The 17,456-nt window shown below is 49.6% G+C and overlaps 1 protein-coding gene across 1 annotated transcript in view; it reads right to left on the bottom strand.

Moving 5' to 3' along the window:
* Positions 1-17,456, bottom strand: part of CRYBG1 (crystallin beta-gamma domain containing 1) — a 103,241-nt gene that overhangs the window by 84,755 nt on the left and 1,030 nt on the right. The gene's annotated exons all lie outside the window — the stretch shown is intronic.

The following is a 17,456-nucleotide window of genomic DNA, read 5'->3' as shown; positions in this document are numbered from 1 at the left end:
AGCACATCTGTAAAAGGGATTTAAGGAGACAAAAAGATTATTGAGCAGATGGAAATAATTAGACTGTTCCAGGTATATGACACATGCAGAAATCAGTGGGAGAAATAAAACACTCTGACAGTATGAGGGATGAGAAAGATACTTCAAGAAACAGAAAAGGAGGGGGAGGACTTCTTTAAAAGTTAATAGAAGGTTTCCTCAAGCTGCCTTTTAAAAACCATTTAGTTCTTACTCTTGGAGGAAATGGAAAAGAGGTTTAGGAAAATGAATTTGTGTAACCCTTGGCCAGGAGAGCCAATGGCATCCTGGGCTGGCTCAGGAGCAGTGTGGGCAGCAGGACAAGGGAGGTTCTTCTGCCCCTGTGCTCAGTACTGCTCAGGCCCCCCCTTGAGTGCTGTGTCCAGTTCTGGGCCACTCAATTCAAGAGAGATGTTGAGGCACTGGAACATGTCCAGGGAAGGGCAGCAAGGCTGGGGAGGGGCCTGGAGCACAGCCCTGTGAGGAGAGGCTGAGGGAGCTGGGGAAGGCTCAGGACAGAGCTCATTGCTGTCTACAACTACCTGAAGGGAGGCTGTAGCCAGGTGGGGTTGAACTCCTCTGCCAGGAAAGCAGCAACAGAAGAAGGGGACACAGTCTCAAGCTGTGCCAGGGGAGGTCTAGGCTGGATGTTAGGAGGAAGTTGTTGCCAGAGAGAGTGATTGGCATTGGAATGGGCTGCCCAGGGAGGTGGTGGAGTGGCTGTGCCTGGAGGTGTTGAAGCCAAGCCTGGCTGGGGCACTTAGTGCCATGGTCTGGTTGATTGGCCAGGGCTGGGTGCTAGGTTGGGCTGGATGAGCTTGGAAATCTCTTCCAACCTGCTTGATTCTAATAAGGATCTGTCTGTGCTGATTCCAGCTTCTGCAGTTTGCTAACTACTGTTGCAGATACCCTGTGTAGGCACCATCTAACAACCCAGACTCAAATAAGCAACACCAGCAATCTAACCATCATGTAGTATATTAAAGAGAAAACAGAGGTAAAGCCTTGCAGCATTGGCACCCCAATTCTGCTGAGGCTCTTCAGAGTCTCTCTGTGGTAGGTCCTGCCCCCAAAAGTGGCTATGGCCAATAAGTGGGAAGGGAGGGGACCCAATTATGCTGACACATCTGTAATTGTCATAACAGTTTCAGAAGAGCAGATGCTTCATCAGATTTATTGTCACCAAGACCCAGCATCTGACAGGGAAGACTTGTGGCAGAAGGCATCAACACCAGGTAACTTCAGGTGAGAACATCAAAGCCAACTGATAGGATGTGCCCAAGCTCCTGGGAGTCATCCAAGACACACACAACACAAGTACCTCTATGGTCTTTCAAATCAAGATCACAGGACAATAGTGGCTGTCACCCAAACTTGATGGCATCACAATAACCTCTGGGATAAGACATCACACAGGCTCACAGGATGTCAGGGGTTGGAAATGACCCAAAGAGATCATCCAGTCCAACCCCCATGCCACAGCAGCACCACACAATCTAGCTCAGGGCACACAGGAACACATCCAGACAGGCCTGGAAAGGCTCCAGAGAAGGAGACTCCACAATCTCTCTGGGCAGCCTGTGCCAGGGCTCTGGGACCCTAACAGGAAAGAAGTTCCCCTTTGTGTTGAGCTGGAACCTCCTGTGCTGCAGCTTCCATCCATTGCTGCTTGTCCTATCCCAGGGAGCAGTGAGCAGAGGCTCTCCCTCCAACCCTGACCCCCAGCCCTCAGATAGTTACAGACATTTATTCAATCTCCTCTCAGTCTTCTCTTCTCCAGCACCATGTTATGGAGCCCTCTGCTCAGGAAGGATGTGGATCTGGAGTGACTCCAGAGGAGGGACATGAAAATGATCACAAGATTGGAGCATCTCTGCTATTAGAACAGGCTGAGGGAGCTGGAGTTGCTCAGCCTGGAGAAGAGAAGATTCCAGGGAGATCTGATAGAGACCTCCCAGTACCTGAAGTGGGCTACAAGAAGGCTGCAGGGGGGTTGTAGTGATAGGACCAGGGGCAATGGTTTGAAATGAAAGCAGAGCAGATTTAGATTGGACGTTAGGAACAAGTTCTGCACCATGAGGCTGCTGGAACACTGCAGCAGGTTGCCTGGGAATGTGGTTGAGGCTCCACCCCTGGAGAGGCTGAAGGTCAGGCTAGACAAGGCTCTGAGCAACCTGATCTAGCAGAGGATGTCCCTGCTGACTGCAGGGGGGCTGGACTGGGTGACCTTTGGAGGTTCCTTCCATCCCAAACTAGTCTATGATTCTAGGATTAGCAGCTAAGCAGTGATGCAGGACAGCAGGAATGCCCCACTATGGTAAGGTGCTCACACACAGCTTCATGCTCTTCAGACCAGTGCCAGAAAGGGCAAAGCATGGCCAAGTGGCAGCTTCCTCTTTAGCATGTGGGCACAGGTTGCCTGCTGTGTAGGAAGAGTGGCTGCAGAAGGTGCCTATGGGCAACACACAGAATGGTTCAGGTTGGAAGGGACCTCAAAGACATCTCCAGGAAAGGTAAATAACCTTAAAAAATCCAAATCCTTTCTTCTATCTGTGGCTGCCCACAGGCACCACTGTGAATAGTTACAAATGAGTGATCAATCAGCTCAGAGGTGGGAAGTAGAAAGGAGATTTCAAGAAGTGCTTTTCTTAATGTACCATGAAGTTTTGATGCCCCCAGAAACCCATAGACTATTTCATGAATGGGAAGCTGCCAGGATTGGCCTTTGGAACTCCAGTAAGATAAACACAGCTCTGGACATGCTGGAAGTGCCACTGGCAGAGCCCCAGCAGCCTTAGTAGTTTGGGCAAATCCACCATGCAGAGGTCACTTGTTTGGAGGCACAGACACTGTGCCCAGGGCTGTTTGCTGAACTCCCGGCAGTCCTGGCTAGCTCTTTGATGTGGTGATAGGTTGCTGTTCCCAACAGGTCTTAAGCCTTAGCTCTTTGAAATCTTCTCATTCACAGGGTGATTGTAGATGAGCACAACTATCTCGGGAGGATGAGCTGGGCACGCCTGGGAACTCAGCTACTCAAACATTCTGTTGCCCTGGGGGCTGCTGCTGGGTGGATGCAGGGCTGAAGGGTCTCTCACTGGGCCACCCTGCCCACCACCAATGACTTGCATCCCTAGACTGTTTCAGAAGCCTTCTTTTTCTTTCCAGGACCCAAAGACAGAGCATATTTCCATTCATCACCTCCTCCTTGATTCCTACAGATGGTGAGGAGTCAGAGAGAAAGGCAACACCCTTCCTCCCCAGCAGGAACCCTGGTGTCAAAGGCAGCAGGGCTATTAGGGAAGCTGAATGCCACCAGCAATGTAATCTCAAGTCCCCGAGCATTAGTCAGTGTTACCTGCAAGCAGATGCCCTGATGTGTCCCGGGTTCTCTGTCAGATATGAGCTGGCACCCTGGGCTGTGCCAGCAGTGCTACTGAATGCCACAGCAGCAACAAGAATCAGATAACCAGAAGCTACAGGCAGGATCGGTGCTCAAATTGCTTCTTTATGGTCATTTGCTTGTGATTCAGCCCTGGGAGCCAAGCAGAAGGCACTGGCAACACCACAGCACCTGTTCCTCACCCAGGTGCTCTGGAAGCAGGTCACCAACGTCAGAAGCTGCATGAGCACCACTGGAAAATATTCCTGCTTCCAGCTTTGGGAGGTGCTCAGTACTCCTCCAGATGCCCCTGGTCACTGCCTTGTTTGTTTGTCTCCTTCAGCAGTGTGAAGTCTGTGTCAAAGGACCTAAACCATGGACCCAGGCTGATAAAAAACTGTGGAAAACCAAGGATAAAAGCTGCCTAAGAACAAGACACTTGCACTGGGGCTGAGGAGTCGCTCAAGCACATGAGGATGTTTCACTCCTTGTCCTCTGCTATGAAGCCCAAGTGGCAGCAGCAGATCTATGGGTAACTGCTGGATTAGAAAGGCATGGAACTACAAAATGGTTTGGGTGGGAAGGGACCCGAACAAATCATCTGCTTCCAGTGCCTCTGCCCCTGTGTTTGAGCTCAGTATTCACACACATCCACCTCTGAACACAAAACAAGGACTGCTGCTCAAAAGCAAACCACTCTGCTTTCAACACACATGCAAAAAACAACAGGTTCTGGCAAACCTCTTCCTGGGCTGCCACTCCAGGTGATAATTTCTCTCTTTTTGGCCTGTTTCTAACATCTGTAAGAAGCTGTCCCTAAAGGTGAGGGAAAACCACAATAAAAAGGCTCTCCAGAGTTCTGGTGCTCGCAGGCTAGGATTAGAAGGAAAGGAGAGGCAAGCAAGGGCAACCCAGGGAAGATGGAAGAAATGCCAACTCAGGTGAGTCAGTCCAGATTTCAGCATCCACCTCAATAGTGTTTAGTTTTATAGGATCAGCCAGGGTTGGAAGGGACCACAAGGATCAGCTTGTTCCAACTCCCCTGCCATGCCCTGGGACACCTCACACTAGATCAGGCTGCCCACAGCCTCATCCAGCCTGGCCTGAAACACCTCCAAGGATGAGGCTTCTGCTGCCTCCCTGACCCCTTCCAGGCTCTCATGACCCTCATGCTGAAGAATTTCTTCCTAACACCCAGACTGAATCTCCCCATTTCTAGTTTTGCTCCATTCCCCCCAGTCCCATCACTCTCTGATGGCCTAAAAAGTCCCTCCCCAGCTTCCTTAAGTCATATCCTTTGTGTAACAGCTGTCTCCTCTGCCACTGTCAAATAAAGTTTAGTGCTGAGAAGTCAGTCAGGGAATGTTGGAGTGTTATGAGTGGCACCCAGACCATCACATAAAACATGGGATGTTTCAAAGCCCAGTGATGCACTAACACCACCACCGCTGCTCCATTTACCGGCAGAGACCAAGGTGCCCACACAGAGTTCAAAAGCAGAGCTGGATCTTGTGCTGCCTCACAAATGTGGCAAGCACAGAAGTGAGGCAAACACAGTGGAGAAGTGAGGGTAACTGGAATGTGTCCAGAGAAAGGCCACAAGGATGAGCAGAGGGCTGGAGCACCTCTGCTGTGAGGAGAGGCTGAAAGAGTTGGGGCTGTGCAGTCTGGAGAAGAGAAGGCTCCAAGGAGTGACCTTACTGTGGCCTTCCAGTGTCTGAGGGGAGCCCAAAAGAAAGCTGGGGAGGGACTTTTTAGTGTGTCAGGGAGTGATAGGACTGGGGGAAAATGGATCCAAGCTAGAAATGTGTAAATTCAGACTGGATGTTAGGAAGAAGTTGTTCAGCATGAGGGTGGTGAGACCCTGGAAGGGGCTGCCCAGGGAGGTGGTGGAAGCCTCATCCCCAAATGAGCTAGGCTGGATGTGGATCTGGGCAACCTGATCCAGTGTGAGGTGTCCCTGCCCATGGCAGGGGGTTGGAACTGGATGATCCCTGGAGTCCCTTCCAGCCCTGACAACTCTGTGATTCTGTAACCGTGTGGGCTCTTCCTGCAGTGTGAGTGAGATGCTGCTTGGGAGAGGGCTGAAATCTCTTTCTGAAGCTAGAAATGACTCAGTGGAACATCACACACATACACCCCCTCCAAAAACAACCCAAATGAACATGAAAAGCAGCAGAAAACAACATCCACCATTGGAGAAGCTCCCCAATTGCTTCCAAGGGTAGAATAAGCAGGCACAAGTAGCTCACACAGCCCATGGCTGGTCACAGCTGCTGCAGTGGATGACACAGACACTGCATTTGTCAGCAGCAGCAAAACTTATTGCTAACCATCTTCAAGTGTAATGCACATCCTGCTGGCATGAAAATGCAGCCAGTAAAGCCTAATGCCTGTGTTGCAATGCAAGCTGTGTGTAAAACTAATTGATGTGGAACTCATTTATAGCCAATAAATCTACTCTGTGCTACACGACAGCAGAGGCTGTAAATCAGCTAAGCCTCTGCAAGGAGATACAAAGGTATGCTAGAAGTATCTGAGGGGGAGCCCAGGGGGCAGAGGGGCACACACAGACAGAGGGGGAGCCCAGGGGGCAGAGGGGCACACACACAGGCAGAGGGGGAGCCCAGGGGGCAGAGGGGCACACACACAGGCAGAGGGGGAGCCCAGGGAATATTATGTCCTGAAGAAGAAATGAAGGAATTGAATGTTGTAAGGGCTAAGCAGAACTACTGATGAGACCTAAATCTAACAGTTAGAGAGAGGCAGAGGCACAGCCAGGAAATAAACGTCTTACACTCAGCAGAACCCAGTCAGAACTGGTGTCCCTCATGTGGCAGCCAATGAACACAGCAGAGTAACTCTTGGATTCTCTGGCAGGGTAATAATGGGTAGAGGACTCACTTTCAACTAGAAAAGCATCTCCAACTCAGCACTGCAAGAGAAAGAGTTCCACAAACCATAATCAAACCCACCAAGAACAGAATATTTCTGGACTTTGATGGCTCTTACACACTGCAAAACACACAACTATCAAAGTGTGGAGTCTTCAGAGCATGAAGGACTCTGCTTAAGAGAGGGTGCAAGAAAAGCACTACTGCAGAAAGCAACATGGGGAGGCAAAACCACTCTGTAACAGAATGACACCAAGGAAATATGCCAAAGGTTGGCAAACAACTCTGATCTGCCTTCTAACTGCAAAGAGATTAGACATGTCCAAACAGGCATACAGAGGTTCCCTTTCCTTCTAAAGCTGAGCAAAACTAAACTGTTGGAGGGTAGGAGAGCCCTGCAGAGGGACCTGGACAGGCTGGATGGGTGGGCAGAGGCCAATGGGATGAGACTGAACAAGGCCAAGTGCAGGGTTCTACACTTTGGACACAACAACCCCAAGCAGTACTACAGGCTGGGGACAGAGTGGCAGAGAGCAGCCAGGCAGAGAGGGACCTGGGGGTGCTGGGAGAGAGTAGCTGAACCTGAGGCAGCAGTGCCCAGGTGGGCAGCAGAGCCAATGGCATCCTGGGCTGGCTCAGGAGCAGTGTGGGCAGCAGGACAAGGGAGGTTCTTGTGCCCCTGTGCTCAGCACTGCTCAGGCCACACCTTGAGTGCTGTGTCCAGTTCTGGGCTCCTCAATTCAAGAGAGATGTTGAGGTGCTGGAAGGTGTCCAGAGGAGGGCAGCAAGGCTGGTGAGGGGCCTGGAGCACAGCCCTGTGAGGAGAGGCTGAGGGAGCTGGGGGGGTGCAGCCTGCAGCAGAGGAGGCTCAGGGCAGAGCTCATTGCTGTCTGCAGCTCCCTGCAGGGAGGCTGTAGCCAGGTGGGGTTGGGCTCTGCTGCCAGGCAAGCAGCAACAGAAGAAGGGGACAGAGTCTGAAGTTGTGGCAGGGGAGGTCTAGGCTGGATGTGAGGAGGAAGTTCCTGGCAGAGAGAGTGATTGGCATTGGAATGGGCTGCCCAGGGAGGTGGTGGAGTTGCTGTCCCTGGAGGTGTTGAAGCCAAGCCTGGCTGGGGCACTTAGTGCCATGGTCTGGTTGATTGTCTAGGGCTGGGTGCTAGGTTGGACTGGCTGAGCTTGGAGGTCTCTTCCAACCTGGTTGAGTCTATGAATGTGGTGAGTTAGTCACAACTGCAGTGACATTAAGGAATCACTCTGATCACATTCAGTAAAGCCACCAAAATGAAGCACTTGTGAGGAAACAACTGCTGAAGAAGCCCAGGAGACAAACCACTCAGAGCAAATTGCCAGCCAGCAGTGAGCAGTGACGTGGAGACATCTCTAACAACACCACCACCACATACTTCATACACCAGTTCTGTGTCCTAGTTTTAAAAGCATCTTGCCAGGATAGTAAAACATGAATAACATCACAAAGCCCTGCTTCTATCAGGATGGACTACAGGTCACCCAAAAATCCTCTGGTGCTCAGGATCTGAACTTCATTTAGACACAGAATTTGAGTGGCCAACCTTCTGGTGGACACTTCCTGCTCAGCAGTCACAGCAAGCACCCTTGCACGTGTAATCATCACTGGAATACCTCTGTGTAAGCCCTCAACTATTATTACTCCCTCCACTGCTGCCCCACTGGTTTAGCAGCTCGTGGGACATATATCCTGTGCCAGCAGCCTGCTCCTGACAGGCTCCTGCACAGCTTCTGAGCTCTGTGTTCCAAAGGGGAAGAGAAGAGGCAGACCCCATTAAAACCAGCTTCATTTAGGATACAGAGCAGCCATAAAAACACTAAGGTCTAAATTACTATGCAGCTCCACATACCAATGAACAGCAGCCTCTGTGCTGCTGTGTTTAAAAGGAGTCTTACCACCACACTGTGTTCATAGAATGGTTTGGGTTGGAAGGGACCTCCAAAGGTCATCTAGTGCTACTCCCCTGCAGTCAGCAGGTACATCCTCCACTAGATCAGGTTGCCCAGAGCCTTGGGCACCAGGGATGGAGCCACAGCTACCTCCCTGGGCAACCTGTTGGTGTGTTCCAGCAGCCTCATGGTGCAAAACCTGTTCCTCACATCTGCTCTGCTCTCATTTTAAACCATTGCCCCTGGTCCTGTCACAGCAGACCTTTGGAAACAGCTCTTCTGTAGCCTTCTTGTAGTCCCCTTTGGGTACTGGAAGGCTGTGCTAAGGTCTTCCTGATGCCCCTTATTTATTTGGAGCTCAGGTATACAAAAGTTAAAGGCAGGACCTAGATGATCCTTAAGGTCCCTTCCAACCCAAACTACCCTATGGTTTTTTCAGCCAGTATTGTATGCTTATGTTAACAAATAAACAAGTGCCAAGCTGAGAAGCACAGATTTGCTCTGGTTGGAAAAGACCTCTGAGCTCATCCTGTCCAACCACTGAGAAGTTGGTGGTGTCTGACAGAAAAAGCTGTACTTAGACCTCAGATTTTGGTGTTTGTAGTAGATGTTACTTACTGGAACAAGCCAGCAGAGAGTACTGTTGTACCTCTACCTTTCATAATGAATTAGAGTCAAAACATGAAATCTCTCCCAGAGAACTGAGCTAACTCACAAACTTATCTCACATAGAACACCAACAAAACAAAACATCTGGCATTAAACCTGTTTGCTCTACCTGACCTCAAAGCCCATATGCAGTAAAGACTTCTGTTGGTCCCAAACAAGGAAGATATCATCTAGGTCTTATTGAAAGAACTGTTTTGTTCCATCACCAGTGGCTCCAAGCCACAGAGACATGGCCCAAGACAGTGCTAACAAGGAGACAAACTCACATAAATCTTAGCACAACTCTGGCTGCCTTTGGTTTTCTACTCCACCAACAGAGAGGACAGAAATTTCCATCACTCAGTCTCATTAGAGATTTAAAGATGAACCCCTTGCTGAAAACATCAGAAGGCTGAAGGGGAGGTTGTAGCCAGGTGGGGTTGGTCTCTTCTCCCAGGCAACCACCAATAGAACAGGGGGACAGAGTCTCAAGTTGTGCTGGGGGAAGTATAGGCTGGGTGTTAGGAGGAAGTTGTTGGCACAGAGAGTGATTGGCATTGGAATGGGCTGCCCAGGGAGGTGGTGGAGTGGCTGTGGCTGGAGGTGTTGAAGCCAAGCCTGGCTGGGGCACTTAGTGCCATGGTCTGGTTGATTGTCTAGGGCTGGGTGCTAGGTTGGACTGGATGAGCTTGGAGGTCTCTTCCAACCTGCTTGATTCTATGATTCTTCATCTCAAATACAGCAGAGCCTCCCTGAAGCCTTGGCTAGGCTAAATTCCCACCAAACATAGAATCAGCCAGGGTTGGAAGAGGCCACAAGGATCATCTAGTTCCAAGTCCCCTGCCATGGGCAGGGACACCCTACCCTAGAGCAGGCTGCCCACAGCCCCATCCAGCCTGGTCTTAAACACCTCCACACATGGAGCCTCAACCCCCTCCCTGGGCAACCCATTCCAGGCTCTCACCACTCTCCTGCTCAACAACTTCCTCCTCACCTCCAGTCTGACTCTCCCCACCTCCAGCTTTGCTCCATCCCCCCCAGTGCTGTGACATGACAGGAAGGATTATGGAGCTGGGCACTGGGAATCAGGCAGCCAGCTTCACACGAAAGCACTTTATCACCCACAGGACCATCACCTCTGCTGCACCTAAAACACATCCCCCTGGAATGTTTATAGGCCTCTTGGTCTCTTTGTGAACGCTTCACCCCATACACACCCCTTCAATTATACAAGGGACTGTAAGCCTGATGAGCTCCACTCTGCACCTGCAAATGATATGTATGCAGTCAGGGCTCCTGAGAGGTGCCAACCCCTTTCTTTTTTTAGGTCCTCCATGCTGTTATTTACTATTTGCATGCAGAAGCCACAGCCAAAATCTGACTCCATTGTTGTAGGCAGCTGATAAAAACACAAGCCAAGCCAGGGGAGCCTGGCAGACATTGCTCTGCAAACAGAGGGCACAGGCAGAAGCTGTGAGGAAAGGGCTTCCTGGTGCCTAAACTGGTATGGTTGCCTCCCATTGACACAAGTTAAGGAATCCAGCTTCAAATCAGCAGGATCCCATGAGGTGGACTCAGAATGTGTCTGCACAGCCAGGTGAGGCAGATGTGCGTGTTCAACATGAAGTGAGGCTGTAGCAAGGTGGGGATTGGTCTCTTCTCCCTGGTAACAAGTGATAGGATGAGAGGACATGGCCTCAGGTTGCATCAGGAGAGGTTTAAGTTGGATGTCAGAAGAAACTTCTTCCCTTCTTCGCTCCCTTCCTCAGCCCAGGGAAGTGGCTGAGCTCCTCACCTGGAGGTGCTTGAACAACACAGATGTGGTGCTGAGGGACATGGTTTAGCATCAGCCTTGATCATTATATGGTTCACTCAATGACTTTAAAAGGTCTTTTCCAGCTGAAAGGGCTCTGATTCTAAGATTAAATGTGTGCAAGTTTCAATCAGCCAGGTAAAAAGCAGTTCTAGTCTGCAAGCCATGTCACTCTGTCTGTTGGGTGCTGCACCTGCACATCTGCCTTTTCAGGCTGACTACCTGAGCTTTTGGGTGCTGTAACAAACCACCCCCCCCGACCCAGTCAATCAGTCTGCCTCTGTGGGATGTGCTAGTGCAAGCTGGGGCTCTGCTAGCTATGCTGGCCAGCTCTGATGCACCCACACAGAAGATACCTTGCTCCTAGACAACTTCCAACCAAAGAAGACCAAAGATAAATAAGTCTCTGTCTCCTCTGCATGGGTAAGAGCAGAGCTACCACCAAAGCTAACAGGAGGGCTGCCATTCCAGCAGCTCCACTAAATCATCTCCAATGTATTTAGGAAAAACAAACTCCACCATTTCTTCCTCTTTGCCAAATTCACAAATATTCTTCAAGAAGAATGACCATAAGGTAGGTAAACTTTCATTTCACAGAATGAAGCAGGTTGGAAGAGGCCTCCAAGCTCAGCCAGCCCAACCTAGCACCCAGCCCTGGCCAATCAACCAGACCATGGCACTAAGTGCCCCAGCCAGGCTCTGCTTCAACACCCCCAGGAATGGCAACTCCACCACCTCCCTGGGCAGCCCATTCCAATGCCAATCACTCTCTCTGCCAACAACTTCCTCCTAACATCCAGCCTAGACCTGCCCTGCCACAACTCCAGACTGTGCCCCCTTCTTCTGTTGCTGCTTGCCTGGCAGCAGAGCCCAACCCCACCTGGCTACAACCTCACTTCAGATAGTTGTGGCCAGCAATGAGCTCTGCCCTGAGCCTCCTCTTCTGCAGGCTAAACAACCCATCCCTATTTACTCCTCTACTGCTTCAGCTTTTGCATACAGCTGTGGAAGGTCACAAAGGTGCTGCAGCAGGGGATAACAGGGAAGTTTCAGCTTGTATCTACAGATGTCCTCCCTCCATCTTGGAGTATAAATGATTTGTACTTCATCTACAAGCTTGCAGTCCTGTGTGAATGCTCAAAACACTGTCCTTGAAGGCAGAGGTGGCACTGTAATGTTAGACTCTTACCAGTAATCATATGGTGTGGCCTTTTGCCACACATGCTCATACCAGCCCCAAATTCTGAATACATGTCCTGTCCCAAGGATTAGCAGTCACCCACTAAATGATTCATAAATGGCACAGGATCCCCAGCCAAGGGAGCTCTTAGCCATAGAATAGAATCTTAGAGTGGTCTGGTTTGGAAGGGACCTCCAAAGGTCATCCAGTCCAACCCCTTCTGCAGTCAGCAGGAGCATCCTCAACTAGATTAAGTTGCCCAGAGCCCTGTTGAGCCTCAGCTTGAATATCTCCAGGCTCAGAGTCCCAACCACCTCCTTGGACAACCTGAATCAGAAATTCTGCAGCAAACAAGCCTTTCAAAGCAGATTTCTTGTGAACAAAGAAGATGCCTTAAAGTTTCACATGAAAAACATGAGAACATAGCTTTGGGAGCTCACAACTGTTTGCTCTGCAGCAACTCTTCCACAGAAGCATGAGCCTGTGGACTTCCTTAGGTTCAGATATTGGAGGTGTCACCTTCAGGCAGCTTTTAGAGTCAATGAGGAAAAACTGGCACTTCTAAGATGCAATTCATTTAGCCTCTTTTAGACACTCACCTTAGGGTGAGTTGAACTCCACACCAGAGGTGCCTACTGGCCCTCCTTGGCTCTGAAGAGAATAACTAGTTTGGATGTAGATACCTGGAATTAGAGGCTATGGAGCTCATCCTCCACTTGAATATGAAGCAAGTAAAAGTAATTATATTCAGCATTTGAGTAAGAGATTCATGTCTATCTACAAACATTGTCACAAGTCCTCACAGGTACAATAAAGCATCACCCTTCCCCTTGCTCCACGCAAGCAGGAACCCATGAGAGAGCGAAGGCTGAACTGCTTGATGCAAATATGATAGTTTAAGAGAACCTCTTGGCTCTATAAAACAAAATTAAGCTAATAAATACTCCTAAGGCATTATGCTTATGTTACAGAGCACTGAGAATTAGACTTCAAATGTAATTATCCTTTTTCCATTTCCACCTCTCATAAAGCAAGTGCAACCAGGAACACTCATAGACAGCCACACTCGAGCTGGCAAAGGGCACAGGTGAATGATTCCAGTTTTTCTTTCCATCAGACAACAGACAAATGTGAAGCCACACACAAAATGTACATTGAGCTGCAGGTTCATCTTTTACTACTGAGCACAGCTGCCTGCACCACGTTCTTCTGCATTTTATTCTTGTCAATAAGCCAACTACTACATTTCTGGGTTACTCTAAGCTCCATTTTTCACAGGGTGAAACATTTTCTCTGAGCTGTGAAGCATGGCTCCTTCACCTCTTCTCATGCAGAAGTCAAAGAGTAACTCAAAGAATATGAAAGCATGCAAGGGTCATAGAATCACAGAATCAGCCAGGTTGGAAGAGACCTCCAAGCTCAGCCAGCCCAACCTAGCACCCAGCCCTACACAATCAACCAGACCATGGCACTAAGTGCCCCAGCCAGGCTTGGCTTCAACACCTTCAGGCACGGCCACTCCACCACCTCCCTGGGCAGCCCATTCCAATGCCAATCACTCTCTCTGCCAACAACTTCCTCCTAACATGCAGCCTAGACCTCCCCTGGCACAGCTTGAGGCTGTGTCCCCTTGTTCTGTTGCTGGTTGTCATATAGTACTGGAACAGGCTGCCCAGAGAGGTTGTGGAGTCTCCTCTGGAGACTTCCAGCTCTGTCTGTATGTGTTCCTGCGTGACCTGCACTGGACTCTTACAGTCCTGCTCTGGCAGAGAGGTTGAACTTGATCTCTGGAGGTCCCTTCCAACCCCTAATATTGTGTGAAAGCAGGGGAAAGATTCCAGATCTTGCTCCCACTGCTGCCTTTTCCACTCATAACACACTTCTTCCCCTTGACACCATGTCTTCTGAATGTCTGCGCTTCTCTCCAAGAGAAGGTGTAATTATTCCACAGCCTAACCTTTCCTTGGATGCAGCCTAATGCTGTTTCCCTTTGCTCTTTTTGATGCTGTTACTGAACACTGATTAATTTTTGTTTCCCTGACAAGCCTGTGTGGAATAAACACAAGAAGGCAAAGAAGCCCATGTGACTGCTAATGAAGATGAGGTGAATTTAACTTGAGGAAAGTAGTGAAAACAAGAGGTGTTGCTGATGGTAGCAGTCCTTACCATGCTTAGTACCAAGGCCAACACCAGAGCAGCAGTGTTTTGTGAGACCAGGGAATTAATAAGCAGCAAATTGTCCTCAACCTTTTGTTTTGGTGGTCATTACATTGACACATTTTGGGCAAGAAATGAGCTGCTGTCATTTATGCGTTACCCAATTCATAACAGCACTAAAGTAACTTGTCTGGTCTTGACCATCAAATACCAAAAGCTCCAGACACATGGAGCAGCAGAGGCTTTGAGAAAGGCTGCTGAGCAATCACACCCCAAACACACACAACTGTCTTTGTCCTCCTGTAGTCACCTCCCTGATTCAAAGTTCAAACCCAAGTCACCATCATTTTTTTAAAGTGGCACTCGGGTGGTGATCATTCAATGTCTAAGGCATGGCAGCTTTGTAGGGTCATGACTCCCAAAGATCAGGTGAAGCTTGGGTCTTCAAACAGGTGCTGCTTTCTACAGCATGGTGACTGTATTGGTCATTGGTCTCACTGCTGCTTTTTCCATTCATAACACTTTTCTTCCCCTTCACCATGTCTTCTGAACGTCTATGTTCTTCTCCAAGATGAGGTATAATTGGTGTACTCTGTTGGAGGGTAGGAGAGCCCTGCAGAGGGACCTGGACAGGCTGGATGGGTGGGCAGAGGCCAATGGGATGAGATTGAACAAGGTCAAGTGCAGGCTTCTACACTTTGGACACAACAACCCCAAGTAGCACTACAGGCTGGGGACAGAGTGGCTGAGAGCAGCCAGGCAGAGAGGGACCTAGGAGTGCTGGTAGAGAGGAGATGAAGCTGAGGCAGCAGTGTGCCCAGGTGGGCAGCAGAGCCAATGGCATCCTGGGCTGGCTCAGGAGCAGTGTGGGCAGCAGCACAAGGGAGGTTCTTCTGCCCCTGTGCTCAGCACTGCTCAGGCCACACCTTGAGTGCTGTGTCCAGTTCTGGGCTCCTCAATTCAAGAGAAATGTTGAGGTGCTGGAAGGTGTCCAGAGAAGGGCAGCAAGGCTGGGGAGGGTCCTGGAGCACAGCCCTGTGAGGAGAGGCTGAGGGAGCTGGGGGTGTGCAGCCTGCAGAAGAGGAGGCTCAGGGCAGAGCTCATTGCTGTCTGCAGCTCCCTGAAGGGAGGCTGTAGCCAGGTGGGGTTGGGCTCTGCTGCCAGGCAAGCAGCAACAGAAGAAGGGGACACAGTCTGGAGTTGGGGCAGGGGAGGTCTAGGCTGGATGTTAGGAGGAAGTTGTTGGCAAAGAGAGTGATTGGCATTGGAATGGGTTGCCCAGGGAGGTGGTGGAGTTGCCGTCTCTGGAGGTGTTGAAGAAAAGCCTGGCTGGGGCACTTAGTGCCATGGTCTGGTTGACTGGATAGGGCTGGGTGCTAGGTTGGACTGGATGAGCTTGGAGGTCTCTTCCAACCCAGCTGATTCTATGATTCTACAACCTAACCTTTCCTTGGTTCATCCTGTTTTGATCTTCTCTTTCACTGCATCTTCTTCTCCACAGAGGCTCCAAGTTGTAGCTATTATCTCTACAAAAGAGACTGTGGAAAAAGAGTCCAGGGGACTTGACCTGGCTGGTTCAATCCAAGATACCCACTGACCTCTCTGTCCATGGTGCAACACAAATATGTAGGCAGGAGCATGCACACTTGTCAATTGTACAGGAACTGGGCTGCTTTTTTGGGTTTTAAGGTGAGATTTTTTTTAATGTCCCATTCACTCCTGATCTTGAAAAGAAGTAACTAAGAGCAAGGAAAAGCACTGACTACCTGAGGAAAAAGTATCAGAACAGGACATCACATCATTTTTAACTGGAGTATCATGTAAGTAGGTACCTTCAAACTGCCAGATGTCACACTAGCTATGTGCCAAGCCACAGCCTTTAATTAACCATCTCAAACTCTCAAAACAATCACTGTTAAAAGCATCCTTTTACCTGACCTGCACAGCATTCTTGCAGCCAGAGATTACAGCCCCCCACCCCGTGCAGTTAACCAAAATGAAGAAGGTCAAACAATGCTGCTGGAATCTTCAACATAATAAATAATGCACTGAGGGTTTGTAGCTGTGTGTTAAAGGTTATTCAAAAAAATTAGGGCTGGTAGAAAGCTACATAAGCAAGAGGAGGCCTGATCAAAAAGAAAACCCACCCCAGTATTTTTGCAAGAGGAGTTACAAACAACCCTGCCATTTCAGAAGCCTGGCAGCTTTCAAGCTTCACTTGTAATTTAGGCACAGAATTTGAGCTCATAGTCATGCATTAAAAATATCTTCCCTTTTCTTTTGTTCAGTTGTAAGAACTGAGCCCCACATCCCATAGAGCATTTATGTTTGGTGTGGCAGCGTAGACCCAGCAAAGCGTCTGGAAGAAAGAAAAACTCACACCTAGACTAAAAGTCTCACCCCACTCTTCCTACATTTGGCCACATCTAGGTGCTTCAACACAAAACATGCATTGATAAACTGAGACAGGTTGAGAATAGGTCCCCGAGACACTCAGGGCCTGGTGCTGTTGCCTTGAGAGGAAAGATTGGGGCAGCAGGGCTGATTCAGCCTGGGGAAGAGGTGACCTCGGAGAGGACTCATCACCTGCCTGCCAATACACATGCAAGGGTCACAAAGGAGAGCCAAAAGTCTCTCCAGCAGTACACGGCAGGATCAGCAGAGGGCATAGAATGAACAGAGAAATGTTCCTTTTATCAGGAGAAACTTCCACACGCAGGTGGTGATGCATCTTGCCCAGAGCTGTTACATACTCTGCTCTTGACTTCAGAGCTCAGCTGGACACTGTTTCAGTGACCAGGGTCTGAACTCAGAGCTCTCTTACAAGCTGAGCTACACCAGGATCCCCTTCTGCTTTATTTGGCTTCTGGAAGGCAAAAGAGGAGGCTGTTCCTGGTTGAAGTCATTTGCAGCACTGCCCTGAGCTTGGCCACTCGACAGCACTGTGAAATGCATCATTCCCTGGTTTACCAGTCCTGAAAAGCAGACCTCGTTTGTTTTTTCTCAGGCCAACATAAGCTCTGCTTCTATTCCAAAAGATGCTGGTGTTTAAAGCTGTCAATAACCACTTTCAATATCAAATACAAACACCACTGAACTACCCAAGCCCAGGTAGCCACAGGCTGTCTAGGCAAGTATGAGCCTTTTCTGTATCACTTCTATACACACACACAAATCCACACAGAACCACCCCCTGCGACTCACAGGTGCCTCAGTTTGAGCCAAACACCTGAGAGACAAATAGCAACTTTCTCCCCCTCCCCAGGATCCAGATAATATCAACATCTCATTGCCTAGGTCTTGCTGTGCTAACCACACCAACTTCTGATGTAACCCCGCGTTCACCTGCTGTGAATTACCTTCACCTGGAGAGGCTCTGCTGCACAGCCTGAGCTTCCCCATGCTGTGGCCACAGGCTGTAAACAGCCCCCGGGGAATACCTATGTCCTA

Source organism: Pogoniulus pusillus, chromosome 33, assembly GCF_015220805.1.
Source record: "Pogoniulus pusillus isolate bPogPus1 chromosome 33, bPogPus1.pri, whole genome shotgun sequence".
NCBI lineage: Eukaryota > Metazoa > Chordata > Aves > Piciformes > Lybiidae > Pogoniulus > Pogoniulus pusillus.
This window is presented reverse-complemented; position numbering and strand designations above follow the sequence as displayed.